The following is a 19097-nucleotide window of genomic DNA, read 5'->3' as shown; positions in this document are numbered from 1 at the left end:
GAGCTTGGAGGTGGAGGCTTGAGGATGCTTGAGCTTACATCAAGAATTGTGGAGCTACCAATGTGCTTGAGGGAGGAGGCAACTCATTTGGGCATCGAGGTAAGCTCAATACACCCCAATAGGATCAAAGGCGTGCCGGTTAGGTGAGAGATAGCCATAGGTGCTTGCTTGAAATGCTTGAGTGAATAAGCGGTCCGTGGGTCTTGGCTCTTTTCTTGCATTCACAACATCTTCATGTGGAACATTCACATGCAAGAAGAGGCATAGTAGATTTGAGTTTCATGCAACAGGTAAACCCCCCCCTCTTCCTCTCTTATAGGTATTTGTGCATTTGGTTCTAGGATCCTCTTGAAGGGGGCCTACATGCACCATATGATCCTCTCTCACATGTATATGGAGCATTAATGCCTCATCTAAATCCAATGCTAAAAAGGTCCAAGAAGCTGGCAATGGATGGGGTGAAGGTTTAAGAACCACCAAGAGTGAGGAGAGTGTTTGAAGGTTAAAGCTTGCCATGGCATGAGATGAGAAGAAAAAGCATCATCAAATGATGATAAAGAAGAGAGAAAATTAAGGGTCTTGATTGTTTTTGGCCCTCTTTCTCGCTCATGTTCTCACTTTCCTCTCCAAATGGTCTTAGCTACTATGTTGTTGAATTTACTAAGCTGAGGACCCATGTTTTCACCATAAACAATAATATCCTAGCTTAGCAAACAAAATAATGCACAGTTTGTCCTTGATAAAGCTATTGAAACCATACCTACTAGTTACTTTTCTCATGAGGATTTATTTTCTTTCAAGAGGAAACAAAGAAATGGGTGAATATACTATTGAAAAAAGAAATCTTGTACCAATGGATCTAAGCAATTTTGCGATGAGGCCTACGAAGCCAGCCATGAGTTTTGTGGTGAGGCCTATAAAGCAGGCCATGAGTTGAGCAAGAGTTTCTATTCCCATCAAAAGGATTTGTGCAAAGAAGATGATTTTGGAAGATCTAGACAAAGATGTTGTGGATAAAGCAATCTTAGTCAAAAAGGGCTTTACTTTCAAGTCTATCATGGGGGTTTATGGCATGTGATAGGCCCCATACTATAATAGGGGCTCTTGGTTGTGAAATATAGGATTTAAATAAGTCCCTTCAATGCTCATCATTTGAACAAATTCTATTAAGAAGAGTGGATAGAGGTTATGCATGCTATAACAAGAAGAGACATGAGCTTGTATGCAATAAGAGGTAGTTGTTGTGAAGCTAACTTTAGAGAAAAATTTATAAATTACATGCAAGAGTGGGCATTTTTCCACACATAAGGCATGATTAGAGTAGGAAAGGTGGCTTGTTTGGTGTAGGGGTATGCTAGCAAAAAGAGCTACAATAGAAGAAAGGATCTGAGCAACATGAGGAGCATCCATGGACAAGGAACACACTTTTTCTTTTTGAAGGGGCAACCATGATGTTTCACATTGTCAATAAATTACAAGTTTCGAGTATGTGGGCTCCAAGGCTTTCTTAGCTTGGAATTTAATTTCTATTTCCAAGATATTTGCCATAATAAGAACCCCAATGAGGGGCTACTTTCTTGGAGCCTCGTGCTTTGAGGGTTGTTGTAGGTTTAGCTCTTATGCAACTGGATAGAGACAAGTAGAATTTGGCCAAATTGTTCCTTTTGAAGATAAAGGTAGTAGAGACATTGAGTAGGTGTAGCACTGAAGAACATTGGGGAAGCATTGGAGTGTAGTAGAGAAGAGGTAGACAATAGCAATGTTGTAGAAGAAAAGAGAAGAGACAACCATGGTACATTCAATGGCCTAATCATGGGAGGAGATATAGTCCATGAAAGAGAAATAATTGTGTTGGGGTATCAATGTGTGCTTGCAACGGATTACTACCTATCAATAGGAAAACAAAGTAGCATCATGTAAGAGGGCTGCTTGTAGCATTGGATGGCCATCAAGGCAACCAAATGAAGATTCATGAAAGTGAGATAGTTCCTATCATGATTCGTGAGTGCTTGCAAAGTGAAAGATTAAAAATTCAAGTGTAGGACTTGGATTAATTCATAGAATCTGTAGCCCAACTTTCAAGGAGACGTTGTCTTGTAGATGACCATGTGCTACAAATAAAGGGCTACTATAGTTGAAGTGACATGCCAGGGAGGTTTTGATGAGGTAGATTTACTATTGGAGTTGATGCAAAAGAAGGTGCTATTGTTTCAAGTGCTTTTGATTAGTAAAGAAGATGAACTACTTCTATTAGTACATAAACATGTGAGTGTTGCTTTAGTTGTGGCTTTTACACTAGTCATGTTTTTGTGGATTATTGAAAATCTATATGTTTCAACATCTGATGTGCATTTGGTTCATCATAGCCTTACAATGTATATAATATGAGTGCCTCCATGCAAACAACTTTTGTGTAACATCTTGAAAGGTTGTAATGCATGATAAAACTATCACAGAGGGATTTAGGCATTATCATATCTTTTCATCCAATTTTTTGTTCTTGTAGTACGTCTGTTCAATGGTTTGGTCCATTGACATATGCAACAACAATTCTAATTTTAATGGGTATTCATGTTTTTCAATTTCTAAAACACAAAGATGTGTTGAAGAGACTTCTAGTCCAAAATGTATTTGCTAAATTGTGACATATATCCAAGAAAGGCATGATGAAACTGCACTAGAAGCAAGACTTATGTGCTCATTATTGATGATTGTTAGATGGCCTCTCTAGGAATTCATGTGTTTCCTAGGGCAATCAGCAAGTTTTAATTTCATACTTGTCTCACACGATAACACCAAAATAAGAGAATTTGCCTCCTTTCTCTAGATAAATGGTATTGCTAGTGCACTTATGCATATGCATGTTATTTTCTTGTAGTAGCCAACATAGTAAAAGTTGCCAAGGGTTAAATTCAAAGCAAGATAAGTTTCTTGGAAAAGGTATTTCTATATAGGCATGCCAAAGGTTATCCACTTGGAAAACATAGGATTCTCATTCATTCAAATTGAGGCAATAGCAAAACATGATCAACATAATCTATTCAATGTAAGGGCTTTTCTCAAGAATGTATAAACTGATCATAACCATTACTCTTGTTGATCGAAACTTGAAACTATATATATATATATATAATGTATTTTACACTTTAGGAAAGGTTTTTAGGAAAGAAAATAGGCCATGTATATTTTGTACTTGATGTCTCCCTAGCCAAAAGACCCTATATCTCGCTCCACATGCTTCCACTTGAGTCTTTGCATATTTGTATGCTCAAACTTGGCATAACTCGAGTTGCAATACCATCTCTTTTCAAGCTTGAAAGGACACATCATACTTGGAGTTGCCCAAATACCCCATGATAAATAGCCTTACAAAGTCCCTTGATATTGCTCATTTGGATGACTTCTTGATGATGTGCAGGTCTCCACCCATGAATCTAACAAAGTGTCCCCAACTTCAATTACCAAATTAGACGAGGATTTCACACCCAACTCCATATAACATGCCACCAAATCCTCCACCCATGATGTTGTTGTGTTGCTGCTTGGATATGTCTTGTTTTAGCCTTTTCCCATTAGAGCTGCTGTAGTTCATCTTTGCCAACATTAGATTGCCTAGGCACAACACTTTTCCTAGCCTAACCATCTCCAATGAGTTGGTGAGAATCCTATAACATGCTTTGAATGAGGTTGTCTTCATCCTTGGGCTATTTCTCCCCATATGCTATCACAAGCTTCTTTCTCCAAGCTCATTTTCCCCAGCGTACTACACTCCTTCCCCACTATCAAACCAAGAACCCCATTCATGATCAATGCTCAAAATTGAAATTTTTAGCTTCTTATGCCCATTTGTGTAGTCTTAATCCAATGGTTCTTTGACAAGTGTGTAAAAAGTTGAGAGGGTATTTGCACATTCTAATTTGACCTCAAGTGTAGCAATAGCTAGACAACTTCCTTTGTAAGACTATTTGGGTTGTGCATGATAGTTAGGGGAGCAATTGGTGGGTATAGGAGGCATTTGGTGGGTTTAGCATCAATAACACCCCTAATTGGTCTTAAAAACCAACTTGTATCATTTGCTATGAAGTCATTGACCATTGATGGAGGGAGTTTACGGTACAACTCGAAAGGTAAAAAAGATGCTACCTTCAAGGGCATTTTGGCACAATCAACTTGGGCTAGTTACGTAGACAAGCAGGAAGGAGGACTTGACCATGTTAACACTCAGTTCATTCTTCAAAAGGAGAAAAACCTGAAGGATATGACTACTCATTAAGCTTGCTAGCCATTATGATTTGAGATGGATGTGAGGTGAGAGTATGAGCACCCTCTCTATAAGTTGCATTGAGGACTTTTCTAAAATTTGCAGGTATTGTGTAGCCATTCGATGGGCAACAAAAGCAACAACCATAACTACTGGCATCAAGAGCACTAGGTTGGGCAAACTAGAATCATGTGACCATTATCCTCTTCTTCTTGAGCCTTTGATTGATGGCATGTCGTATGAAATCCTAGTCTCTTATAACAATGTAATCAAAGGCCAGGGTGATGGTCCAAGCCTCGACCTCTTTGCATTCTAGCACAATATGACCTGGTTTGATAGGAAAATTCTACCACCACACATGATGAATAGCCTCCATGTGGTGAGACAAATGGACAGCTAAGTAATTTGGATGGCATTTTTTTGACATGTTTCCTATCTCCCTTGGTGTAGGGTGTCCCCTCTCAACACACATGCATGCATTTTGGCTCATCACTGGTTCCCACCCCTAAATAGGTCCCAAGAGGTTTTCTCACCCCCTAAACAGGTCCCAAGAGGTTTTCTCTCATTATACATCTTCTATATCTTGTTGAGGAAGAGAACCAAGTTGGGAGAGCACTTGTGCAACTCATCCCTCATGGCCTTCACCTTGTCATCTCTCAAGGGGTAGGACAATGATAGTGGTCGGAAGTTTCAACATGCCAAGGCACCATAGGAGCTCTGTATAATGATCGACTTGTTTGCCCATTATAGCACTATGAACCCCATGCTTGTAGGCATTCATAGGCACCTCATTGAATCAAATGTGGAAGGCATTGCTGACAACAATGGGATATCATGTGATGAGAAAGAAATTGTTAAAAATGATCCCTAGAACAATGGGATGTCATGTGATGAGAAAGACACTCTTAAAACCAATCCCTAGAACAATGGAGACAATAGAGTTTTATTAATGCACTTATCAAATACATAGAAACCAATACATAACCATGTGTTACTTTCTAGATCTAAGGATTTCGTAAAAGTAAAATTGAAATAATCAAGAATCAAAATTTATTGACTCTTCATCCATGAAAGGACTGGTTTATAACAATAAGTAGTTGCATAGCTAATAATGTAACTATATTATAATTGATACTAGAAGCCATGCATGTTAGTTAACTAAGAGAGTGATTGTTCTCTATACTTCTCCTTGAAACCAGCAACAAACAATTGCACAAATGAAAGTGTAGCTAAATTACAGATAAGAGGATATACATCATTTTGAACTTAGTAAATGAGTAACCTTCTCTCCTATGTAGTTGGAGGCTTTGTTCCCTTTCTTTGTGGGATTTCCAATGCTGCACAAGGATTCTACACTCTTTCTTGAGAAATCTAGTTCATTGTTGACCACTAGAAGTGTCCATTTGACACTAGCTTCAATCGTCTTCCACCAAGACAAAGCCGACCTTCAAGTTACACTTCAGCATAGGAATTATCATCTGCATTATGCACACACACATATATGAATCGCAAGTATGAATTAGTTAAACTCAACATTCACTCTGCAATTTAGTGTATACTAGTTGGTATCAACCTTAACAAGACTCTTCCATGCATTCCTGCAATCTCTTTCATATATATGTATAAAAAAGAATGTTAATTTACAACCTCATATAATCACTTAGATGTGCTCCATCACAAAGTGGAAGTCCTTCTGATATAGCTCAACTAAATGGCCTCATGCATGGCCATTGCTGGTGGATTTTTAGAAAGAGATCCAGTGTTGGATTGATCAATGTTGATATTGTCAATTATTATTCGTAGGCTCTCCATGTTCATAATGATGTCACCAAAATTCCTTCATAAGGAGCAGCTTAGCACCTTACTTGAATCAATTAGTGAGGCTGACTCAAAATTGCACCTATAAAGGCTTCCTTAAACATAGCATAGTAAGGATTGCTTAAAAATTGCACCTAGAAATGTTTTATTAGACACATTAATGCTTGCTTAAATGCAACATGTGGATCCAATTAGTGGGATTTGCTTGAAGTTATAGGAATGCCTCCTTCAATAAAGCCTTTTCTAGTGTAGTAGAAATCAGCTTAAATTTTGCACCTAGAAAGCTTGATTAGACACATGATGGGGATCAATATAATGAAAATCAGCATCTAGAAAGATTGATTACACATATGTTTTATATTATTATATTTAAACATGCACCTAGAAAGCTTGATTAGATGCAGGATTGGAATCAATGTAGTGAAAATTTGCATCTACAGAGCTTGATTAGATAGAATTTGGATCAATGTATTGAAAATTTTCATCTAGAAAGCTTGACTATACACATGATTTGAATCAAATGTGGTGAGGCTTGCTCAAGATTGCACTTACAAAGGTGCTTTTCGCAAGAGCATGTATGTGAGCTAGTAGTTAGACCAAGTAAATGATTGTATACATGATAGTTTGTTACACATTTAACTCTTGGATGACTCTATTTCGAGGGTTTTATAGAAATCCCAACAACAACTAATGAGTAGATTCCTCAACCCAAAGTCATTCTGCTATAGTAAAAGAGTTGTTATTGATAGTAACAAAAAAAAAATTAGGATTGCTTACAATGGTGTATTGACAAGGTGGTTCCTAGCCCAAAAAAATTACCTACTTAACTTGAGTTAAATGGCCCATTTTTCAACTTTTTGATTAAGAACTTTTTAGTTTACTTTTCACTTCTTTTTTTTCATGTTCTATCTTGTAAGTGCCCTTGTGCTTTCCAACATGCCTAATTCTTAGATGTCCATATTAACTCTCTTTCTTGTATGGTAGACTTCTTTTTCTTGCACACTACTCTACCATATAGCTTCTCTCATTTCCTACTAGAAAAGAATGCGGGTCAAGTCATGGACAAAGGCTATTATAATGTAGCAAAGGGGATGTGGGCTAGGTTCAGCATGAGAGAGAGAGAGAGAGAGAGAGAGAGGGGGGGGGAGGGAGGGAGGGAGGGAGGGAGGGAGGGAGGGAGAGAGAGAGAGAGAGAGAGAGAGAGAGAGAGAGAGAGAGAGAGAGAGAGAGAGAGAGAGAGAGAGAGAGAGAGAGAGGGAGAGAGGGAGAGAGAGAGAGCGAGAGCGAGGGGGAGGGAGGGAGGGAGGGAGGGAGAGAGAGAGAGAGAGAGAGAGAGAGAGAGAGAGAGAGAGAGAGAGAGAGAGAGAGAGAGAGAGAGAGAGAGAGAGAGATTTTTCCCTAAGAAAGTATTAATGTCATAGATCCTTCCATTGCTCTGCTTTTCCTACAGTTTAGCCCTCAAAAGTTGCCTCCAAGCTTTTGTGATGGGATTACAAATAGTCAAATGCTCTATAGAGTCTCCTTCCATTGTTATGCTCTTCCTATAGTTTAACCCTCAAAAGTTGCCTCCAAGATTTTGTGATGGGATCACAAATAGTCAAATTCTCTATAGAGGCTTCCTCCTTATAATGGGATTTGAAGAAAAGAAGGCCCCCCAAGGGAGATTGGAGGAACTAGCTTGTAGTTCCATGGTGGTAGAAAGGTGAGAGGGATATTGTGGCATGCATCAAGATTAGGGTTATATGCACAACAACAAAAAAATTGATTGCCATTAGGATCCATCACGATGAACCATGGGCATTTAGATGAAGAAGGAGGTCCTTGCACTAGTAGTCAATGGGGATTGGAGCAGAATAGGTTCCAATCCTGGCACATTGCATGGCATCACACAAGGTCACGTATTAGCACATTTTTGGGAATATACAACATATTGTTGGGATTAGCTCTTTCATGATTTGTACCTATCAAACTGGTGATCATATCTTAAAACTATCTCTCTCTTCATGCCATCAACTTAAGATGTGCTACAGCTCATAGAGACACTCCTTTGATGATTAGTATGTGGGCAAGCTATTGTTTTATCCTCTATTATTTATATTGCCCTCTTGTTGCTCTTTCATGATTATGTAGAGAGAAGATAGGCAATTGGCTTGTAGATTAAACCAAAATATATCAACCAAGCCCGAATTAGCTCTCCTCCAAAATTTTAGGAGCGGAAAAGTCGTTAGTGGTTCTCCTTAGGGAGGTTACACACCCATTAGAATACGCTAATGTTGTAAGGGCATCATGCTTACTTTTCATTTGAAAAGAAAACATTTACTCACGCATCGTTTTCATCTAGCTTGATCTCTCCACCCATGGTAAACAATTTGACTCAACCAATGGTTGAATAGTGACCTCTGGAATGTATGGCATTATGCTTTCAACTCACCAATCATTGGAGAACATGTCATCTAAAATTTCTTTTGTAAACAAAAATGTTATCTAGATACTGTGAAAGCAAAGAGCCCCATTTTTTTTAAGAGATAGCTCACCTATCTAGATACATTTGTATGAACATGCCTACAAGCTATCAAAAATCAAGGTAGTTCGAGTCTCCATTACCCAAGTTCTACAATCTTGTCCTAGAACTAGAAAGTTTTAGTTGCACAACTAACATATGGGGATGGCTACCATGCGTAGTCTAGGTTTTGGCTACTTTTAATTCCACATGAGATTTATAGTTCAATCCTTGATATGTTTCTTTTAACTTGTGCATTGTAAAAATAATTGTCTTTTGCACCCTTCCAATGTATCCTTTTGCTTTCTCACCAATCGTTTTGCAATATTATGTTGCAAAGTTACTATATTTCTACTTTCTCATGGGATGCCTCATAGGAGAGAGCGGCTACTCCATGCTTTCTCTCAACCATGTCTTTTGTTAGGGTTTGGTGCAATCCCTCCAAGGAACAATAACTCTAGGAATGCATTTGATTCTTCATGTGTTTTTGAAAGCTTCTTGAAGATGAGTAGAACTCTATAGTTCATGTTGCAAAGTATTCACTTTTTTGCATTTCAAAAGGTTATGCATGTATCACAAGTTTTCACTTTTAATTTATTTTTAAATTAAAAATACATTCATTTAAACATGTATAAAATAAGTGATTTAAAAAAACCACATTAATTTTCCTAGCATTATCAAAAGGAAAGTAAGCTTATTAGTACAATAGCGCATGTTATCAAACAAGCCCAAAGTAAAACGATTGTACTTTCCAAAATTTGAAGTATTAATCTCAAAGCTAGTCTTTTGACATTATACCCTTTGAGCTACAAAATCCATATTGCAAATGGATAATGTGTTACTATATATAGTTATAATGGTTCAGTACATGGCCAAAGAGTCCTAATGGATGTTTTTCAATGCACCTCCAATTCAAACCATACCTACATGATGATGTGGAAAGTAGACACATGTGCCTTCCCGTTAGATGATACAGGAAGGATCTTGAAATGTATCAAGAGCTAAGAGAGAGGTTTTTTCCTAATTCTCCACTCCTTCCTATTGCTACTAAGCTGAACATTTGTGTAAAGTGATCTAACAGAAGAGCCAAGACTTATCAAGGACAAAGATGGACCGTTCATAGTTACAACTTATGATGCAAACCATTTCCACAGTATGATGTATGTTTGTGTTTTTAAATTTTGTGGGTTTACTATGGTACAATGCATTTTTTTAACTCTTGCTATTTTTTTCTTTAATTTTTTGGGTTTAGTCTAGTATGGAATTGGGCATGTTTCTAGTAATAAACATGTGAATGATCTAAACTATCAATTGCTTGAGAAGAGGATAATAGTGATCTTGTAGCTCATACTATGTTTTATTTATAAATATTTCTAACCATTAAATTGAATTAGCAAGCCTATATATCATGTTTGAAAGCTCGAAGATTTATCAAATTTTTTTGCAATCTATTGTGAGTAACTTTTTCCTCGTTTTGTGCCCTCTTCAACTACATTTTCTCCCCAAGACATGTATTCTTCTAATGTAGAGTTGTCATTGTAAAATTTAAAAAGGAGGACCTCTCTGTTTTTGACATTGGAGAAACCTTGTGTATACATCTATGTTATTGGGCTTTGCCCATTGCCTATCCTTTTTTGTGCAAAGAAATTGGCAAGATCACCTTTACTTTGAATTTTTTGAAGGGTAGAGGAAAACCTTAGAATACACCTTTCATCATGTACTATGATTTGTTATAAAAGTTCTAAACAAAAATTTGGAATTGGAGCCTTTAGGCTTACACACACACACACTTTTTTTTTTGGTAATATCCAGTGCAGTATATTTATGTGCTCACAAATTTACAAGCTGGAGAACCTCGGAAAAAGGGGCTATCAGAAACATAAAAAGAAAAGCTCTATGCAGGAAGCGTCCATGTCACCCTCATAGCTAGCATCATATAGAGATTGCCGCAATGAGGCTCGGAAGGATTCATATTGCTAGTGATTTTGGCGACCCAAGTATGCCAAATTATGATCACTCCAGATTGTCCAAAGAGTGCAATATCTCACCCAAAAAAGAAAGAGTGAGTATTGAGACAAAGAACACATAAATCGGCCAAAGAGCCAAAAATGTTTCCCAAAGCTATGACTCGGGAAACGAAGCCAAAGCGAATCTGAAATTCTCCTGAAGAGGATCGTGGAACAAGGACAATGCCAAAATAAATGAGGGATAGTCTCTGAGGGAGCCAAACATCTCAGACATGTGGATGATGCAATGTGACATTTAGCAAGTGTGACCCCCACTAACAGTGTACCTATCAAACATCTCCAAAGAAAAATCCTTTGTTTCAGTGGCATTTTACACTTCCAGAGCATCCTAAGATTCTTCCGCCACCATGCAAGAGACTTCGTTAAGTGCCACAGAGAATTAGCATGCTGCTGAATCCATGGGGCAGGCTGAAGAAGCTTGTATACTTTGATGGAAGTTAAGGCAAAAAGAGAGACATGACGAATGCATGTAGCAGATGGCTGTAATTGCCAATCCATAAGCCTGTCTGTATCAAGCATAGGTGGAATTGGTAGAAAGGGATGCAGTAAATCAGCAATTTTCTTCCATATAAACCTATGATGCATTCCCAATGCATAAGAGATCATGGCCCGAGGAAAGGATAAAGTATATCCCCAATCATCCACCACATCCTGTATGTACCTAATTCCCAGTTTCATAAGATTGTATGCCGGAATAGGTTCTTGTAAAGCAAGAGGAATGTCAAAAATGGCACTCCAATGAATGCTTTCTTTTCGCATGGAGTTTGTCCCCAAACAACTATTAGAAGCCCATTTGACCTTAGAGAGAACCTGTTTCCAATCAAATATCAAAGCAGTAGAGAAAGGACAACTAGGTATTTTGCCCACAAATCTACCAATGACAACCTCCCAGAAATCCGTAATCCAATGACCATATGCAGAAGTGCTCATGCTGGCACACATGGATGCTAGCATACAAGTCCACGGCTGTTGCTGACGGAAGAAAGTATGCAACATGGTAGCCTTCCTTGCAAGGACATGATATCTTATATTGAGATATTTAGTCCACCGTGCATCCTTGGAGAGCACACCATTTCCATCCTCATGAGTCTCAATGCTTTCACAGTAGCTTTTGTCTTCCATAGCATCTCCATAGCTTGAGACATAAAAGTGGAGATATCCCTGGATGACCAATGCAGCAAAGGCAAATAGAACTGGACATAAGACATCACAATGGATTGTACTATTCTGAGCCTGACATGAAGGGGCCAAGTAGAAATATTCCAGTATTCCAGTTTATGTTGCAGTCTTTGGAAAATCCATTTCAGTTGCATTTTCCTAGTGATATGATGGGGTATCCCACATGCCTAACAATATCTGTGGAAAGCACCACCTGACCATGCCATAGAATAGAGTGCCAGTCACATTGTTTGAGGGGAAGCAATTTAGATTTGTCAAAATTAACATGTAATCCCGCTGCCAGACCATATAGTGAAAGAGTGGCCATAAGCATGCGAAGGTCCCTTGGAGAATTCTGTGGCATGAAAAAAGAATCATCAGCATACGCTTGTGCCAAAAATGATGTAGCCCCTGGGATTTGAAGACCAGTCATCTGCCCTATGTTTGTTAAGTGATCAAGATATACCAGAAGAGGATGGGTCACAATTGCATAGAAAAGAGCACTGAGAGGATAGCCCTGCCTGACTAATCGACCCAATATCCATGAGCGAGACAAATGCCCCCCCAAAATGCACTGAGCAATAGAGTCAGAGTAAAGCCAGTAAACAACATTTGCCATCTTGGGACCAAAGCCCAACTTAGTCATGATCTGAAAAATAAAATCCCATTGGACGTTATCAAAGGCCTTAGCAATATCCACCTGCAATATAAGTACGTCTTGATGTTTTTTCTTTCGAGTAGCATGCAAACTCTGGAAAAAGGATTTTGATGAGCAGCCCTTGTCCATGAGGGGCTTCATTCTTGCCCTTATCTGCCATTTATGCAATTTCCTCTGATCATTGACAGCAAGCTTAGATTGGGCATGTGAGAGGGAATCTTTTTCCAAATCAGAAAGTGACCTTGACTGAGAGATTTCAGTCAATAGTTGTGCTGTCCTTTTTGCATTTTTAACCTCATTCCTCCATTCTGCCATATGCCATTTCCCGTATTGCGTAATGACATTCTGCACACGCGAGACAAAACTATCCCAGACATAATTCATATCCTCCTGTGCATGTAATGACAAGGAATGAATGGCCGATCTGATCATTTGCTGAAAATGATGATGCTGAAAATACGCCCGATTGACATGCAATAATCTTCTTGAGAAGAATGGCAGATCATCCAGAGGCATGCCAAGTTGCAAATTCATCCACAATGGAGCATGATCTGACAAACCCAATGAAAAATCTATAAGGAGATGGGGGCTGAAATCTGCAAATTGTTGTGGATGAAAGAGATACCATCTGTCAAGCCTTGCCCAATATGTGGTAAATGCATTATGGTGAAAGGTATGTCCAGGGACTGACCCTTGGAGAAGTATCCATAAGTCTTTAGCTTGCACAGAAAGCAGCATATCATTCCATTTCTGCCTTTCCAATGATAACATATGAGATCAAGAAGTAGTATTATCTCTAGGCAAGGGGGAGTTATTAAAATCTCCAGAGATAAATGCATTGGATCTCCATGGATATCTGCCTATAGAATCCCACAAAGAAGCCCTCATGGCAGAAGTCTAAGAGGCATATACTGATGCAAACTCAAAAATATCACCATTGACATTGCATTGTATAACTATCCATCTGCCCCACTGCTGTCATTAAAGGCCAGTTGAGGTTCCAACTCATGTCTTACCAGTATGCATACACCTGAATAGGTAGCAATACCAGCATAATATATATCATAGGCGCATAAAAAAACATGCTGTCCAGCCATAGAGTGTTGATTGTGCTCTTGCAAACAAACTATATCAGGCTGCATTTTATGTACATAATTCCAAGCCTCCACTTCGGAGCATTGCAGAGGCTCTGTACATTGTATGTAAAGCACTTGAGTGTTTGAAACATAAAAGAGGTATGTACAATAGAGCATATAAGATGAAAAACAAAACATGACAGGCTAGGCCTCTGCCTGCATAGGCTGCATGCCTTTAGAGATAGCATTTCCCCCCCCTCCCCTGAGTCACATATGGGGATGCCCTTCTTCAGAACCCCTACCCAATTTTGAAGAACAGCGGCAGGGGCTGAAGCAGAAGTTTGTCCTGGTGAAGGGTTAGAAGCATCCCAATGACAAGATTGGAGGGGGCGTTGCTTCAGTACAACCACCTTCTTGGGTTGTTGAAAGCCATCTTGATTAATCCCCACTGATTCTTTCATCTTCTCTTTCCCTTTATCTTTCCCTTTTGCCACAAGTGAATGCACTTGATTGGTTGATTTTGCATTCTTTGGCCCATTTGCATTTGTTGTCATAGCTTGCAAGATGTCATTCTTTTCCCTTGTCTGGGGTGGCAAAGCATTTGGGGGGGGGGGGGGGGTTGATGCAGAACCACAGGGCATTCAGAGGCTAGATGCCCAAATTTGTGACAAGCGAAACAAGCGCCTGCAAACACACCCCACTTCAAGTCAAAATACTTTTTACCCAATTGTAATCCCTCCACTTCCACTGCAATCGAAGGAGGGGTAGGTATATCAGTGTCCCAAAGAATATAGAACCTGTTACGGTTCCCCATGGGGCGTGGTGGACAAATGACCTGTCCCAAAGAAGCAGCTAGACCAGGCAACTCCTCGCACATGTAGTCTAGGAAGTTTGCAACCTCAACCCATATTGGGCAATGATGGCGTATAAGACTTTGATAGTCCTTATTTGGGGACCAAGGCATAGCATGCACCATCTGCCTCTCGTAAAATAGGGGAGAGAACTCAAGAAGCCTCTGCTTGCATGTGGCATCTGTCAAATGCACTTCATAAAAGCCTCTAGAGGCAAAGTACACTCCCTCCACAAAACATCCTCCAAGAATAGACTTAATCCACTGCACAACATCGCTGGCTGCAGGGATTCTGCCCGTAAAAAAGATTATTACTGCAGTTTGAGACAGCTTCTTGAGGGGATTCACAAGAAATGACAACTTCAATTTATAGGTAACCTCTGGAATTGGTTTGCCCCATTCCTGTCGTGATTGCTAAAAGTCATCCCTGAGGGTATCAAAGACATATTGAGCATCCATTGAGAATTCATCATCTTGTGTAGCAAGCTCTGAGTGAGGACACTTAGTTTCCATAGGCCTTTCATTGCGGACATATGTACAGAAATCTGAAACTCTCACTCAGACACAGAGAAGGGCGCCGTAGGAATGTTAGGTCACAGAGCAAGACTATTCACAGTTCAAATCGATGATGGTTCACATGAGGACTGGGGCAGGGCTCGATTAGGGCAGAAAACAGGCCCTACGCAAGAGAGCTTTTACCATGGATCTTACTGCACTTGTTGCGTCATTGTTCCTTCCATCGTCGCGCCACCACCTGCCATTTCCTCGTCTATGGACATCCGATTATCTGTCTTCTCGTCACTTTTGCTAAGCTTTATTTGGGTACACACACACACACACACGTGCACACACACACACACACACACACACACACACACACACACACACACACACACACACACACACACACACACAATTTCATGCATTTTTGTGACATATTGACTAGCAATATTTAGTGTGGCATATTGAGATTTTATTTTGTGGATGATAAGTTAATCAATATACCAAGAATCATCCCGATGATTCTATTGTTTATTTGGGATGTGATCTAGCATGCTTTACCCATTTTCTACCATGAAAATTACAAATGGTTCTTTGTGAATATTGCCATATGAACAAGCTCTATATTCTTGTACTTGATCACACACGTGCTTAGATTTCAAGCACATGTAAAGAGCATCCCATATTGATGACAGTTGTAAAACCCTTTGGGATATAGAACTAAGTGCCTTTACTAGTATCTTGAACAAAGTTGATGATGATGAGCCTCTTTTATTTCTTCTTGAAGAGAATATTATGAGGATGGTAGCAATCATCAAATACTCTTCAATTCCAAGAACATATCTTCCTTGATAAAAAATCGTAATAGTTTCCTTTTAAGAGGCATGCACTCTCCTGAATAAAATGTAATTTGTCTTCTATATGCACTATCTTGAATAATATGTAATGTCTTCTATATGCACTTTTCCTTTTTAATATTTATAGGGAATTATACAAAAAAAAAACCAAAAGGGCAATGCTCTTGCATGCAATAGTGTGCCATGTTTTATAATGGAAAAATGCTTCCATTTTTATCTTCAATATTGAATGGCTATACTATTTCGGAACAACACTTTGTATATTGTCATTTTGAAAATATGAAAACTTTTTTCTCTAAAGTTCAACATCTCCCCCCCCCTCTTGTACGGGTATGGGCTTTGTAGCTATACCATGGCATTGGAGCTAGGAACACCTATATAGGGAGTACTAGTGACTTTGAGCTCTACTTAGTTTCCATTCTACATGTGATTCCCTATACTCACTGGTGAACCCTCATATGTGTGGTATCACAAGGGTGTAGTCTTGAGATGTGCCACAATGTTATATCTTTTGATATCATGAATACAAAGATTCCTTAGTGATATATATTATGTGCCATTCTATTGTGCCTTTTTGTGCCTCATGACATGTTATGACTCGAAGTCGTGTGAAGGTTCGTAACACTTGGTATCAGAGCAACTCTAGCATGGAGCATACCTGAAGAGGAAGACGAGCTATGTCACTAGCTCAAAATCACATACAAAAAGAAAGAGTTGCATCTCAAACTGATCGAGTGGACGAAGAAGGCCATCAAAGTGCTAAGGAAGACCTAACAAGGAACAGATGTGCTATGCAATCTTGAAGAGAGGGCTGAAGACCTAGAGGAGGTTGACTACCAATTGATCATGGTGTGAGAGAGAGCCTAGCTGTGGCAAGTAAAGATCCCGTAAAGATGGCCCAAGACCTCGACATGAAGTTGAAGAGAAAATCATGCTGATGTGGGACTGGGAGACTGCCTCTAGATCTAAAGGAGCCAAAGAGAGGGCCGGAACCATACTTGAAGCAGATGCAAGCCGAAAGAGTCCAAGAGCTGAAGAATGGAGTGAATCCAACCAAAGAAGAACCAAGGGGCCAAGAAAAGTGGAAACAGGTGAAAGAAGAAGAAGAATTTATGGCCAGACGAAGATGAAGATGAAGACTAGGGAGAGGATGAGCTCTACAAAACAAACACCGCGAAGACCAATACCTCTACAACAAACACCCTCCTGAGGAAGATGGATACTACTACAGTGAAGATGTCCCCATTGACTACCATCAAGAAGGAGAATACCTCAACATCGACTACCCCTATCCCAAAGAGTGCCAACCTGAAGAAATTCCAAAAAAGGAAGAAATGATGGAATATTATGTGAAGGGAGAAGGATGGAGAATGGATGTGCAGTCAAAGGTAGAAAATATGATGATGGAGTTAGGATATGTAAAAGAAGGAAGCTAGGTGGACATGTCAGAAGGATGAACCATTGCACCCATAGGTTGCAGCCTAAATGAAAGAAAAACCAGTGCTAGAAGAAGAGAAGGGGAAGGATAAGCTCGATCTTGATCTTGGAACACCCCCACCCATTGAGATTGAGGGTGAGACCAAGTTGGTGCCCTCTTGTGAGGCACAACAGGATGCCTTTGATGAAGAGGAAGATGATGAAGTGGATGAGGAGATAGAATTAGAGGATGAGAATGGAAGGGGGAAAGTACCTGGGGTAGGGCATCTGCTACATGGAGCCAACATTTCTACCTTAGATAGTAATATAGATGAGGAAAAAGAAAGAAGAGAGGAGTTAGAAGAGAAGAAAGAAGAAAAGGGGGAGGATGAGCTTAGCCCAAATCTTGGAATGCCTCTACCTAACAACCCAAAGAAGAAGCGAAGGGCAAGGAGGCCTTCAACCTAGATCTTGGAATACCTTGACCCCGAAAACCCCAACCCCAACAACCAACCAAACCTTCAAAGTTCTATGATGATAAACTAGGCAAGGATTTAAAGGAGAGAATCATGCAAATATGGGATGAGATAGAAGAAGATGATAGAAAAGCAGAAGAAAAATACATATTATACGGAGCCATGGAAAATATCAAAGAAAAGATGAGACAAGAAAAGAGATAGAAGAGCAAGTAGCGTTAGCTAGGAAGAAGCTAGAAGAAGAAGAAAAGATAGAGCAAGATGTGCAAAAACAAGTAGAAGAGAACAAGAAGAAGAAACTTAGGAAAAGGAGTGAGCAAGTAGAAGGAGGCGAAGGAAGCAAGTTAGAAGAATGAGTACTGAGAGCTAGGAAGCCAAAGGAAGAAGATAGGCCAGAACCAGGAGAGCAAGAAAAGATAGATCAAGACGGGAAGGCCAAAGAAGAAAAGATTGAAGACAAGAAGGAAGAAGAAGAGCAAAAGATAGAGAATGAAGAGAATGAGAATGAGATGAAGTAGAAGGTGAAACCAAACACCAAGAAACGGAGGCAAGCCGCTAGAGCCAAGGTGAGAGATGAGAATGAAGATACCTCCAAAACCCCCCAAGATAAACTTGTGGCTAAGGACAAAGCAAACGAAGCTTTTGATCCTAGGTCACATCCCATCCAAGACAACTCGGATCAAAGTAGAAACCCAACACACTTCAGCAATGGAGTCATTGGCTACACCTTTGAGCTCGAAGAGGCAAACCCTTCTGAGCTTGGATAGAATGAGTCGGAGAACAAAGCCTCAAAGAAGGGAGAGCATGAGGGAGTGCTCGCAATATGGTCCAATCAAGGTAACTTAGTGCCATGGAAGGGAACCTTGCTAGTTGAGTCTTGGAGAACTCTCCAACTCACTCTTAAGGTGAATGTCTTTGGACCATGGAACCCATTGGGACAATATTCAATGTTGGTAAACATTGAGATCTCGGCATTCACGCTGCAAGTAGTGCAAGGAGTTATCATCTTGATCGTATGGACCCATGACACAGCAAGCACCACACATATGGGCGTCACCCCAAGAACTTAAAAGTTACCTCTACTTCCACAAATCGAAATCTGGTCTAAGTGTAACGACTTAGTTCATTCCCCTCCAAGAACTTCCACTCCAAATGAGGCTAAGAAGAGCCAAAGAGGTGCCATACACCAAGACCATACCTTCCATGTGAGAAGGAAAGCTAAACCAAGTGGTTTATTAGGTAAATTTTATATTTGAAGTTGTTGAGCAAGAGAGGAAGACCGACCTAATCAAGTGTTGGGAGAGTAGTTGCTGCATAAGAAGATCATAGTTGAGTGTGCAGCTCAAGAACTGCACACATCATGGTAGAAGTTGTAGAATTGACTCATCAATTAATCATCATCAATAATCACGAATCATAAATCGGGAATCATGAATTTTGATTATTCGAGTTACTAACCTTTCAAATGAGGATGATGATCAAAAGGTTTGACTGTAGGA

The 19097-nt window shown here is 39.6% G+C and overlaps 1 pseudogene; it reads right to left on the bottom strand.

The window, feature by feature from the left end:
- Positions 1-10450: 10450 nt before the first annotated feature.
- On the bottom strand, positions 10451-11739 carry LOC148025585 (uncharacterized; annotated as a pseudogene).
- Positions 11740-19097: the final 7358 nt, after the last annotated feature.

The sequence above is a fragment of the Lygodium microphyllum genome, chromosome 14 (assembly GCF_053477565.2).
Source record: "Lygodium microphyllum isolate KBCC chromosome 14, Lygodium_microphyllum_v1.1.10, whole genome shotgun sequence".
Taxonomy (NCBI): Eukaryota; Viridiplantae; Streptophyta; class Polypodiopsida; order Schizaeales; family Lygodiaceae; genus Lygodium; species Lygodium microphyllum.
This window is presented reverse-complemented; position numbering and strand designations above follow the sequence as displayed.